Below are 12,135 nucleotides of genomic sequence, written 5' to 3'. Positions count from 1 at the left end.
GGCTGCCTTTGTGCTACTCTCAGGTCCTGGGCTTAATGGGCCATTGAGACTGGAACTACCTTTGCACCCTTACAGATGGTCCTTCTATGGCAGGGTTGAGTCACATTAGCAAAGGAGTTGGGGGAATAATGCACAGTGCCTGCATATGGCAGTGGTTTTCAATCTGTGGTCCACGGACCCCTGGGGGTCTGCAGGCTATGTCTAAGATTTCCAAAGGGGTCCGCACCTTCAATTGACATTTTTAGGGATCCATACAACAACAAAGAAAGGTTGAAAACCACTGGCCTAAGGTCAGATGTCTAAGGTCTTTGGCTAAAGGAGGATAGGAGTTTCCCTTGCTGTCATTCTTTCACCTTAGGAGTGTTAAATTGACTCTAAAATGCTGTTCTACTCACCAAAAGAGTGATTGGTCTGTCATGTAAATGCTGCACATGCTATTTATCAAACGTTCTCATCCAGCATATGTGATATGGACCTCTATTTTATATTGAGAGGTTATAATTTTCTAGCCATTCATATTATATAAATAATGTGGTTCATATTTTTTTCCAAATATTTATTTGCCTGTATTTGCAAATTTGTGTCAATAGGTATTTATACGACAGTCCATTTTTAAAACACTTACCAAGCCCATTTAAAAAAAATACTTACCATGTATTGCGAGTACATGTTTACTATATATACTGTTTTTAACTGTCAACTATCATACACTTTTTTCCTCCCTAGTTGCAAAAGCATCTAGATACTGTTGATAACTAAAGGAAAGTGTGCCAATTTTAGGTTATTAATCTAATTGAAACCACAGAAGCATGGGAATTTTGAGTTGAGGCACAGATGAAGGCCCCGATTCTACAATCAGATCTGCATGGATGGACAATGACATCTGCATGGAGACCTATTCAAGTCTGTGGTGCTCCATGCAGGCTCAAGGCTCTATCTGCAAGATGCGATTGCAGAATCGGGGACTTAATCTGTAACACGTTCTTTTCTAAATTTGTATATTGTGAGGGTCTTTAAACAGACAACTGCTGTATATCAGCACAATAAGAATGAGCTATGGGCAGATTTTCAGTCTTAACTGTGAACTTCATTGTTGCATTAAGACTGCTTGAATGTAGTCTCAATGTGAGACAGGATAATCTAACGGTTAGAATGAGGGACTGGGAATCAGGACTCCTGGACTCCATTCCCAGTTCTTCCACTGGCTTGCCACATGACCTTGCCGAAGTCACTTCACCTTGTGCTTCAGTTTCTCCATCCGTAAATTAGGTATAATAATAATCTAAGAGAGGGATTGTAAGCTATACTGTTTGTAAAGAGTGTGGTGATCTTCAGCTAAAATGTGCTGTGTGAGTGCAACGAGTGTGTATCTGAAGGGAGGATTTTAGAATTTCCTGTGCCCACCTGTCTTTTTCTCCCTGGTATGTGGTATATTAAAATATCCGTTGTGATATCCATTACAGATATGTTTGAAAAAAGTTATGACTAAATAGGACCTTTCTCCTGCACTTTCAAAAGCAGGAGAAAAGTCTGGTTGACTGTGAAATAGAATATGTAGCCGAATGATGTCATCTGAAAGCTGTACAGGGTACAGTTTTTAAAGATAAATGTGAACTTCTGAATATACCCTATATGCCCCCAGCTCAGCAAGGTACATTGTGACTATTCACATCTTAAACGTAGTCATGCACTTAACCTACCTTGCTGAGTCTGGATTTAGGCCTTTAAAATCTCTCCTAGCAGCATCTCTGTAAAGTGAAGATTAAGAGGTATTCTATTTTAAATGTAGTATATGGTCTGAATACAATGCCCTTCAACTAGCTCCTGTAACTGTAGTTCAAATTTATTATAAAAGTACAATATATTATTTTTATTTCTGGGTTAGTGTAATTGCATAGGGATATTACCATAGATATAAAAATATATCAGGTGAACAAATGTTCAGAGTGTTTTAAATATTGGAATAAGACATTAATTTGATAATTAAGCATTCCTAAAATTCTTGTAAGTAGCATTTGTGCTATTACTCATGTTACTGTGGTAAAATGCTTAGCAGTATTTTTAAAAATGGGACCAAATTGCAGTGAAGTAGCTAAATGATCGTTGTCAATTAGTTTAGGGTTTTCTCTATATCTCATTTATTTTATGCCCTGTTGCTTTTTATAATACCTCTTTAGAATGGGGAGCGTATCATTCTAAATGTCCTGAACCTCTGAGTCATGAAATGGAGCCCACCATCTGTATTCGGATCCCTCTAAAAGTTAGTGACTGTTGGTTTAAAAAATGTGTTTATCCATCAGATACTGAGGTGAAAGCATCCGGCTGTGATTCAAGAGATCTGTTATCTTCCCAGCTGTTCCACAGACTTCCTGTATGACCTTGGGCAACTCTCTTAATTTCTCTGTGCCTTAGTTTCCCCATTTGTAAAAATGGGCTGATAATAGTTTCATGGTGTTGTGAGGATTAATCCATTAATTTTTGTGAGGCGTGCAGATACTATAGTGTTAGGCTTATAAAAATGCCTATAAATAAAGATATAAATGTACAGTGATGACCAAAAATGAGCATAAATGCCACAATTTTTTCACTTTCTACAGAAAGTCTTAAAAACAAACAGAACTATTCCTTCTAAAGAGGGTTCAACCTTCAAAAGAAAAATGAACTCATTTTAGCAATCACTCTTGTCAGATCAAAAGTTGGGCCTAAACACCATATGATATATTTTCAATAAATGCAGAGTGTCTTAATTTCAGAAGGCTACAGGAAAAGCACATAAGGCTGCTGTTTCATGCATGATGAGCTGCATGTGAGAAATTGGAGCAGCAATTTAGGCCTAAATTCTCGACTTGTGATTTTGGGGTGTCAAACTTAGAGATCTCCTAAAGGGCCCCCTGATTTTCAGAAAATGCTGAGGACTTGCTCTCTCAAAATTAAGCTCTGTTAAGGTGTCTCAAGTTGGCCACCCAGAATCACTACTCGCTTTTGGAAAACGTAGGGCTTCGTGCGCCAACTCTTTCACCTCTGGAGATGTGGGCTCCCCTACTTGTGTCCCAAGTCAAAGTGAACTTGCTGATCTGATCTTAGAATGTGAAATTCTCTGCTGCACAAACAGGCCGCCTTCTCTAAAGAGGGAAAAGAGGGAGTATTGCGTGTCCGGACTGAAGTAATTGCCAGACCCATGACGTGAAACTTGTACCATGCCTTTCTGCGAATGCATAGTGCTTTCCTGTGCTTGCTTAGCCCGCTTTCAACTTCAACACTATTTTTAACCATTATGCTTAACAAGTCACCTGATACACGATCCCCTCCACATACGGCCAAACTGGTTGTGGCTTCATTCACATTATCTCATTAAGGCCCCACTCCCACAAGGTGCTGAGTGACTACAATTCTGCCTGAAGTCTTCACCCGAGTACAGGACTATTCCAACGAGAGGTAAGGTTGCTCAGCACCTTGAAAGATTAGGCCCTTATACCCAACCCTGCTCCCTTTGAAGTCAATAGAAGTTTTGCTGAGTTCACCTGGATTAGGATCAGGCCCTAAATATTTAAGGGATAGGGATGCATAATCTTTGCATGTCTCTCTCTTGGTGTAATATGCCATACAAGGCCAAATCAGGAATAAAGATCCATGCATTAGTCTGTGAAATCCATATCCATTATTCACTGTCATGCAGTTTTATGAACTAGAGCATTCAGTACAGTTCTGAATTATTAGATGAAAACTCTTGGGCATGATTCTCATTTACGCTAAGGCCCCTTTATGCACTCTGGCATGGTATGTAGGTAATATGCCTTAAAGCGGGCATAGTTTACATGTATATCATTTTAAGGTGCTTTGACTCCCAGAGTGATGTAAAAGTGCTCTATTGTAAATGAGATTCAGGCTCTCAAATCTGAGGGAGAATGTCACCCTAGATCTTTAACTGGCTGCTCTATGTTTTTTGTCTCTGCCTCTCTCTTTTTTAGATTAGCAGATGAAAGAAAACAATCTCTCATCCTAAGGAAAGAGGAGAGCTCTGGGCAGACCACACACATCAACCACACTCCTCTCTCTCTGCTGTCTCAGCCGTTCATGTGGCGAAAGTGTTATGTAGGCTAACACGTGCAAAGCCATGCACACAGTGTGCAGCTTGGCTGTAAGCAGTGGGTGCTGGCACAGCATCAGGTACGTACAGTATTGGGTGCAGAAGTAGTCACGATGCCATAACCCCTCCTGCTCTTCCCTTTCACATTGTCCTGCTTCTCTTCATATGTGACAAAACAGGAAAGCTAATGTCAGTGGGGAATAAGAAATCCAGATATACTTTTGTGCTGATGTCCAGTCTCTATCTTCTTTATGATGACTGTTTGGTCTGCTGTAGCTTTTATCCTAAGCTATTATTGTACTCTAATATCTGTGATGATTTAGTAGCAGGGACTGCTTCTAGCCTTGCCCGTATCCCACTGGCAACTGGATTGAAACCACTAGTTCTGTTTTCTGGAAGGGCACAAAAGATGGCAGGATGGAGGCATATATATTTAACAATATAATATGTTCTACCAGTGGTAGCATAACTGTAACAAACATCTTTTTATAAAGCTGTATACAGTAACCCTGTTGCATACAAAGAGTAACTGTTACACAGGTAAATGACTTACATGTCTTTGCTCACATTGTGGGGGCTCTGGTGTTATCGCAGTTCCCACAAGTGCAGAGCTAGGGTAGTTCAATGTGATCACAACAGCAAGATGTATGCATCTCAAGTATGATCCAGAATGTGCCTGTGTTACATTTGATGGATCACAGGAGAAATATAACCTGAGCCCCAAATGTTCTAACCCTTGTGTTTAAATAATAATAATAAGTAAAAATTTAAGCGCCTAAATCAGTGTCTTGGTTTTCAGAAGTGCTGATCATGTGCAGCTCCAGTTGACTTCACTGGAAATTGTGGATGCTCAGCACTTCTGAAAATCAAAGGCCACCTATTTAGGTGCCTAAAAATGAATTTGAAAAAATTTGAACATTCTGATCTTAATAAAACCAAGGATAGTTGTGAAATGCTGCAAACATGACTTCTTAAACTCACTCATTCTTTCCTATGCGTGTTTATTTGTCTAGTGGGCCCACGAAAATGAGCTTCCCACCACTTGCTGTGCTATGCTAGCTGGCTTGTCTTGTCACATTCACCATTGAATAATGCTGGTGCCTGCCTACAGAGGTAAGGTAAGTCTGTTGATTTTCCCCCTCTCCTCCCACCCCATATTGTGTGGTGGTTGCAGGTCTCTGATAATGTTTGTTTTAATCTGATACACACAGAGAAGTGTATTTGTATTAGGTTTTGGTGACTAGCTGTATAAAGTACATAACTCTTCCTGTTGTTCTGATACACAGTACAAATGATGGCTCATACAGTCATATATAATCAGACTGATTCTATTACCATTCTAATCTGTATGTGTGTCCTTTGAATGCATTTACAAGGGGCTAATGCTCTGCACGAGCATTTAAAAAATAAACGCAAAAGAAACCTGTTAAATTAACATTACAGTTCTGAGTGAATATAGCCAAAGTCAAGGATATTCAGAATGAAGGCTTCCTCCCTATCTCTCCACATCCTGCTGATATCAGCCACAACCTTCATCGTGGTTGCAGAAGCAGTGCTGGAGAGGCCTTCATCCATGCTTTAATCTTAGAATGCCTGGTATATTTACAGTAGACAGATGACTCCATCCTCGATTCACACTCCTGTGAATATTGGTGACCACAGATTGGCCCCGATCCTGCAGTCTGATTCACATGGACTGATGTCCATAGGATACTGCACAAGTGTGAGATCTGCCAGCATGGATCAGATTGGCGGATCAGGGCCACTCTATGTAAGATTAGTGCCTGATCTCAAATCTCTGTGTAGGCTGGACTCAAGAGAGTAAGGTGCAAACATCACTTACCTCCCCCCAGCCCTGTTGATTTATGTTTAATCCTGTCATTATTGCAAGGAATGCTGCAAATATAAGGTAATTTAAAAAAATATTTTAAAATCTCTGTATTACCAGCCTGGTAAACTCAGTTTTCATATTGAAATCTAATTACCTTGCTACCAATTGTACTCTCTTTATGCTTCATTCAGCTTGGACAGGAAGAGTGGCTTTGTTGATTTCACTTTCTGCTTCTAGTTCATTGTGGCTTTTGTGCACCAGTAAGTTCCTGTTGGAGTTGAGTGCCCATCACTGTAGGGGGAATACCTAATATTTTTATTCAGTTTTTTAACTGAAAATAATTTTGTTCATGTTAGGCTCTGCAAGACCCTTGACTATGCGTCTAAACAACTTGGCAGTGTCCCTTTAAACACATTTTAAGGTGGTTCTAATTTTTATTTTTTCAGGGTTTAGAATAGGAAATATATGAACCCATAAGAGGTCACTGGGTCCCCATCTTAAAATATAATTCCAGTCATTCAGCTCCCCAGTAAAAACAAATGCAATGTGTTTCAATACTTTACAGAGGGAAGGGTTCTCGTTTTCTCAGTATCGACCCTGAACCCATCTACCCTTCCTCATTCTGCCCTGTGGAGTAGCTCATATGTCAACCTTCATGTTGATTCAAAAAGATTTCAGACACTTCGATGGATTTCAAAAGCCTCTCTTGTGTTTTACAGGTATACAGAGCAGAGAAACAACACAGGCGAGAGGCTATCTCAGCATCCCAGATGAGTTGCCCAACTTTCTGCCTAATTCTTCTGAGAACATTAATCCAGATGATCTCTTTGGTCCACCAAGCAACAACCCTTTTTGCAGCCCCTAGCTGAGACTCACTTCTTCAGTTGTGCCCTCAAGAAATGAGCAAACAATTATACCTACACTACTCCTGGGGGAATTCTGTGCCAAAAAACCAAAAATTCTGCAACAAAAAATTAAAAATTCTGTGCACAATATTTTAAAATTCTTCAAAATTCTGCATATTTTATTTGTCAAACTAGCACAATATAATCACACCAGTTTCAATTATTTTTGGTCATTTATTTCAAAATACCAGTCAGCAAGTATGTCTGTAACAATACAGACAACAAAAAAGATTCAGGAAATGTTTTTTGACAAATTGATTCCTAACTAGGCATATTAATACAGAATTCTGAGTAATAATTCATTTAAACTACAATACAGAACTGTATTTCCCGTACCTCCCAGAAGCAGTGCAAAGGCTTTGGGGAGTCAGGGGTAACAGCGGAGCTGAGGGAGAGTGAAGTAAATTGCTGGGAAGGAGCCTGGGTGTGAACGTGGAGGGTATGGTTGGATATGGGTGGGAAACATATGGAACCATTTTTTTGGTGGCGCATGAAGGGATTTTTAGGGAGCTTCCCCCCTGCAGACCCTGGCTGACCCCTCGCCTCTGCCATTCAGTCAAGCACTTCTGCCCCGTCCCCATGTGTTCCTGCACCCCAAAGTGTCCTTGCACCTCTCCCCCCTGTCCATGTGTGTCCCTCCACCCCCACTCAGATGCCCACTCCTCCATCCCCATGTGGCCCTGCACCCCTCCCCCATTCCTTTGTGGCTCTGTACCTCAACCCCACGTGTCTCTGTGCCCCCACCTGGCCACTCCCCTGTCCCTGTGTCCCTGTACTCCCTCCCCTGTCCCCATGTGTCTGTGTCCCCACTCAGCCACCCCCTGTCCCTATGTAGCTCAGCAGCCCCTCCCCCATCACCATGTGGCCTTGCACCTCTCTCCCCCCTGTGGCCCTGTGCCTCCACTCCCATTCAGCCCCTGCCCCAGTCTGTCCTCCCCCACTAACCTTATGAGCCCCTGTCTGACGCTCCGCAGCACTGGACGCTGTCTGTCTCCCCATACCCCATGTATCTTGATATGGCTTGACAGGCGCTGCGAAGAAGGCAGGCTCTTTCTCTTCCCTATCTGGCTGGGAGCTGCTGCTGTTCTTGTGCCACATCGCCCTCCGGTGGACAAAAGGTGGAACTGCAGCAACTTTTAGGCAGAAGCTTTTATCATCATGATTATTTATTTTATAGAATGCCTTAAATGTGCACTGCTTTACAAAATGTGTAAGGACAAAAGGTTCCTGGCTCAAGTTATAATCTAACCCAGACAAATATAAAATGCTGGGCAGTTCAGGCCTAGAAAGGCAAAGAGACCTTGTCCTTGTGGGGGTGGAAGCATAGGAAGGTCCTCACCAAAGCAATGACTTTTGGGCAGTGGAAGATTTGAAGGAGGAGATTAAGTTGTTTTGGCATGTGGGATGCAGAAGGCTGGTTCAGGCATAGGGGCCTGTTTAAAAAAAGGCATAAAGTTAAGAATGGGAGAAGTAGATAAAAGGATCCATGAGGAGAAAGGAAAGAGAAGAGCCTAAGGATCTAGAGAGGATGAAAAATGTGAGAGCTCTTGCAAAGCCTTGAAGTTTGAGGATGAGAAATTCAAACAGGAAGTGAAATCAGTCTAAAGGTTTCAAGGTGAACTGGAAGGCTGAGCTCAAAGTGATGGCAGAGAAGAAACCAAGCAACCACATCAGCAAAAGAATCCCCTATTCAAATGTTTTCTTGATACTAAAAATTATCTTCAACGATGTAGAAAATTCATTGAAATTACTTGTTTAAAATCAGTGGTGGTAGTGTTTCTGTTACTCACCTGCTGACGGACCTTGACCCAGGTTAGTTTATCCTAGTGGAGGTTAAGACTAGAGATGGCTGGAGGGTGATAATTGCATTTTGTGGCAACTTTTAAGCATTTAGAATTTATCTTTGTTCCCCATTAGAACAAAACCAAAACTTTTCGGAATGATTTCGTGAAAACAGAATTGTGTCCAAATGTCCATTTTCAATTAAAACCCTGAGCTTTTTGATCCTAGAAGGTGTGTGACACATTCTATAGCGTGGTGGGGAGGACCTGGGATGAGGGAGACTACCATTCAAGTCTCTGCTCTGATTGACAGAAGAGATTTTCATCCCAGATCTCTCTGAGTCAGGCAGGGAAGAGACTTGAACCCGGACCTCCTACATCCCAGTGACCTCACCACCGGGCTATAGAGGTGCGATAGATAGATAGAAAGATAGATAGGAGATAGATAGAAAGAAAGAATGAATCTCTCAAAATGTCATTTAAATTTCATTTAGTCCAAAATGTTCCAGTCAGCTCTAGTTAAGTGACTTGATCATGGTGTACAAGTACATATGTGGGGAAGAGATTTGTGACTGTAAACACCTCTTTAATCTAGCAGAAGGTGGCATGACAAGATCTAGTAGTTGGAAGCTGAAGTAGACAAATTTAGACTAAAAATAAGACGCAGTTTTTTAAGAGTGAGAGTAGGTCACTATTGGAACAACTTATTTAGAGGTGTGATGGATCCTCCATGACTTGAAGTCTTTAAATCAAGCCTGGTTTTCTTTCGAAAAGGTATGCTATAGCTCAGACATGCTATGGGCTTGATGCACAAACTACTGGGTGAGTTCGCTGGCCTGTTATGCGGGCGGTCAGACTAGATGATCATAACTGGTCATTTCTGTCCCCTTGAATTTTTCCAATCTGTAAAACTGAGATATGGATACGTACCTGCCTTTCGAATGCACTTTTGAGATCTACAGATGACAAGTGCTGTATAAGAGCCAAATATAACTACTAACATTCATTGTACATTAAAGTGTTAAAAAGTTGCTTAGAAACATTTGTCTGGTATCCTGAATATTTTTATTATAATGTAATGCACACTGTAAAAATCAATCCCAATTATACATACAAAATGATAGATTCTAAATTAGCTGTTACCACTCAAGAAAGATCTTGGCGATGTCATGGATAATTCTCTGAAAACATCTGCTCAGTGTGCAGCAGCCATCAAAAAAACTAACAGAATATTAGGAACCATTAGGAAAGGGATAGGTAATCAGACAGAAAATATCATAATGCCACCATATAAATACATAGTAGACTCAAATCTTTAGTACTGCGTGCAGTTCTGGTCACCCCATCTCAAAAAAGATATATTAGACTTGGCAAAGGTACAGAGAAGGGCAACAAAAATGAGTAAGGGTATGGAACAGCTTCCCTATGAGGAGAGATTAAAAATACTGGCACCGTTGATCTTAGAAAAGAGATGACCAAGGGGTGGGATATGAAGGAGGTCTATTAAATCATGCCTGGTGTGGAGAAAGTGAATGGGGAAGTGTTATCTACCCCTTCACATAACAAAAGAACCAGAGGTCACCCATTGAAATTAATAGGCACCAGGTTTAAAACAAACATAAGGAAGTATTTCTTCACACAATGCAGTCAACCTGTGGAACTCGTTGCCAGGGGATGTTGTGAAGGCCAAAAGTATAACTGGATGCAGAAAAGAATTAGATAAGTTCCTGGAGGATAGGTCCATCAATCGCTATTAGCCAAGATGGTCAGGAATGCAACCCAATGCTCTGGCTATCCCTAAACCTCCGACTGCCAGAAGCTGGGGCTGGTGGACAGGGGATGGATCACTCGATTAAATTGCCCTGTTCTGTTCATTCCCTCTGAAGCACCTGGCACTGGTCACTGTCAGAAGACAGGATACTGGGGTAGATGGACCATTGCTCTGACCCAGTATGGCTTATGTTCTTATGATTGTATCTCCTTTGAGTCTCTGTCTCTTAATTAACAATGAGTTAATTGGGCCCAGTCTTTCAAACACTTGAGAAAATTTAGTTGTGTGCAGAAGTGTTTGCAGGATTGGGCACCCTTTTTTCCTTGGCTAGACCACCATTGTAAATGAGAACTTGTTCTCCAGTGGATTTTCCTGGGTTCAGTAAAGTTTTTATTCCTGTTTTTAAACAATAATTGCAATGCTGTGGTTTTCAATATGATTGATTTTTGCCTTGTTTATTAAATTAAATCAGATTTCATAAACTTTAATAAATGTTATGATTATATTTATAGATGTTTTTAATCTACAAATAAACATTTTATTTTCTTTGGACTGTTTGGGTGCTAAGTGACTGTTTTACTGTTCCTGAAATTGGTATACAAGTCCATGTTGCATTCTGTGAAGGGGTGTACCAGGTCCTACCATACCCTGCCCCAGGAGAGGAGCAATAAAGGTGGGTCCTCCAGCACCGCCTAGAAAGGCTGCAAGGAAGCAGCCAATCAGAGCATAACAGACTCAGATAAAAGGAGCTACAGGATCTGAGCAGGTCTGTTCCTGGCTGGAACCAGAAGGGTGATGTAGGGCTGGAAGACTGAAACTCTCCTGGCAAGGAATACTGGGCGAAACCATGCTCAAGCAGGGATAGGACAGAGAAACTCTCCAGGCGTGGAAGCTTGGGAGAGACTCTGCTCAAACGGAACAGAAAGCGAGAACCCAAGGACTGTAACCCTAAGGTAATGGGTGAAGGTGATGGGACCCCTGAAAGGGGGTTCCAAAGAGGATGGATCTAGACTATACTCAGTGGTAACAGATGACAGAACGAGGAGTAATGGTCTCAAGTTGCAGTGGTGGAGGTTTAGGTTGGATATTAGGAAAAACTTTTTCACTAGGAGGGTGGTGAAGCACTGGAATGCGTTACCTAGGGAGGTGGTAGAATCTCCTTCCTTTGAAGTTTTTAAGGTCAGGCTTGACAAAGCCCTGGCTGGGATGATTTAGTTGGGGACTGGTCCTGCTTTGAGCAGGGGCTTGGACTAGATGGCCTGAGGTCCCTTCCAACCCTGATATTCTATGACCAAGAGGGAAGCAGCCCTGGGAATGCAGCAACAAATATTAAGGGAAGTAGTCCAGGGCTGCTGTTTACAAGGTTTACAAGTAGTGGAGTGGGCCAGGGTCTGCTCCGACCTGGCCAGTGAGGAGATGCCCTAAATCCCAAAGAGGTGACAAGACTCTTTACTAAAAACCCAAGAAAAGGGGCTAGATTTAAAGGAGCCCAAGAGGGGCTGAAGAGAGAAGGCACCTTCAGGCAGGAGGGGCTGAGTCCAGTTTGAGCCAGGGAATTGGAAGGTCTTTGTGTTTTGTTTTGAACTTGAGTACCCCCAGAAGGGGTTCATTCATGTCTACTGTCTGTGTGTGACTTGGACGGAGGGCTGAGCCACTGAAGACCCGCCGAGTCAGGTCGGCAGTCTATAGGTGGTGCCAGGAGAAAAAGAAGATCGCAGCACCACACCCAGCTGACAGGAGGTGCTCATGAGATGAGTGCT

At 41.8% G+C, this 12,135-nt stretch overlaps 1 protein-coding gene across 3 annotated transcripts in view; it reads left to right on the top strand.

Moving 5' to 3' along the window:
• Positions 1 to 10,927, top strand: part of KRCC1 (lysine rich coiled-coil 1) — a 50,292-nt gene extending 39,365 nt beyond the window's left edge. For 2 of the 3 annotated variants that reach the window (XR_007356540.2, XR_007356541.2), the window contains exons 8-10: positions 3,969 to 4,167; positions 5,101 to 5,205; positions 6,638 to 10,927. The gene's annotated coding sequence lies outside the window, so the exon portion shown is untranslated. The remainder of the gene's footprint in view (positions 1 to 3,968; positions 4,168 to 5,100; positions 5,206 to 6,637) is intronic. The other variant, XR_007356542.2, reaches the window with a different exon arrangement.
• The last annotated feature ends 1,208 nt before the right edge of the window (positions 10,928 to 12,135 follow it).

Source organism: Caretta caretta, chromosome 4, assembly GCF_965140235.1.
Source record: "Caretta caretta isolate rCarCar2 chromosome 4, rCarCar1.hap1, whole genome shotgun sequence".
Lineage (NCBI taxonomy): Eukaryota > Metazoa > Chordata > Testudines > Cheloniidae > Caretta > Caretta caretta.
The sequence above is the reverse complement of the archived record's forward strand: the minus strand, read 5'-3'. Positions and strand labels throughout refer to the sequence as shown.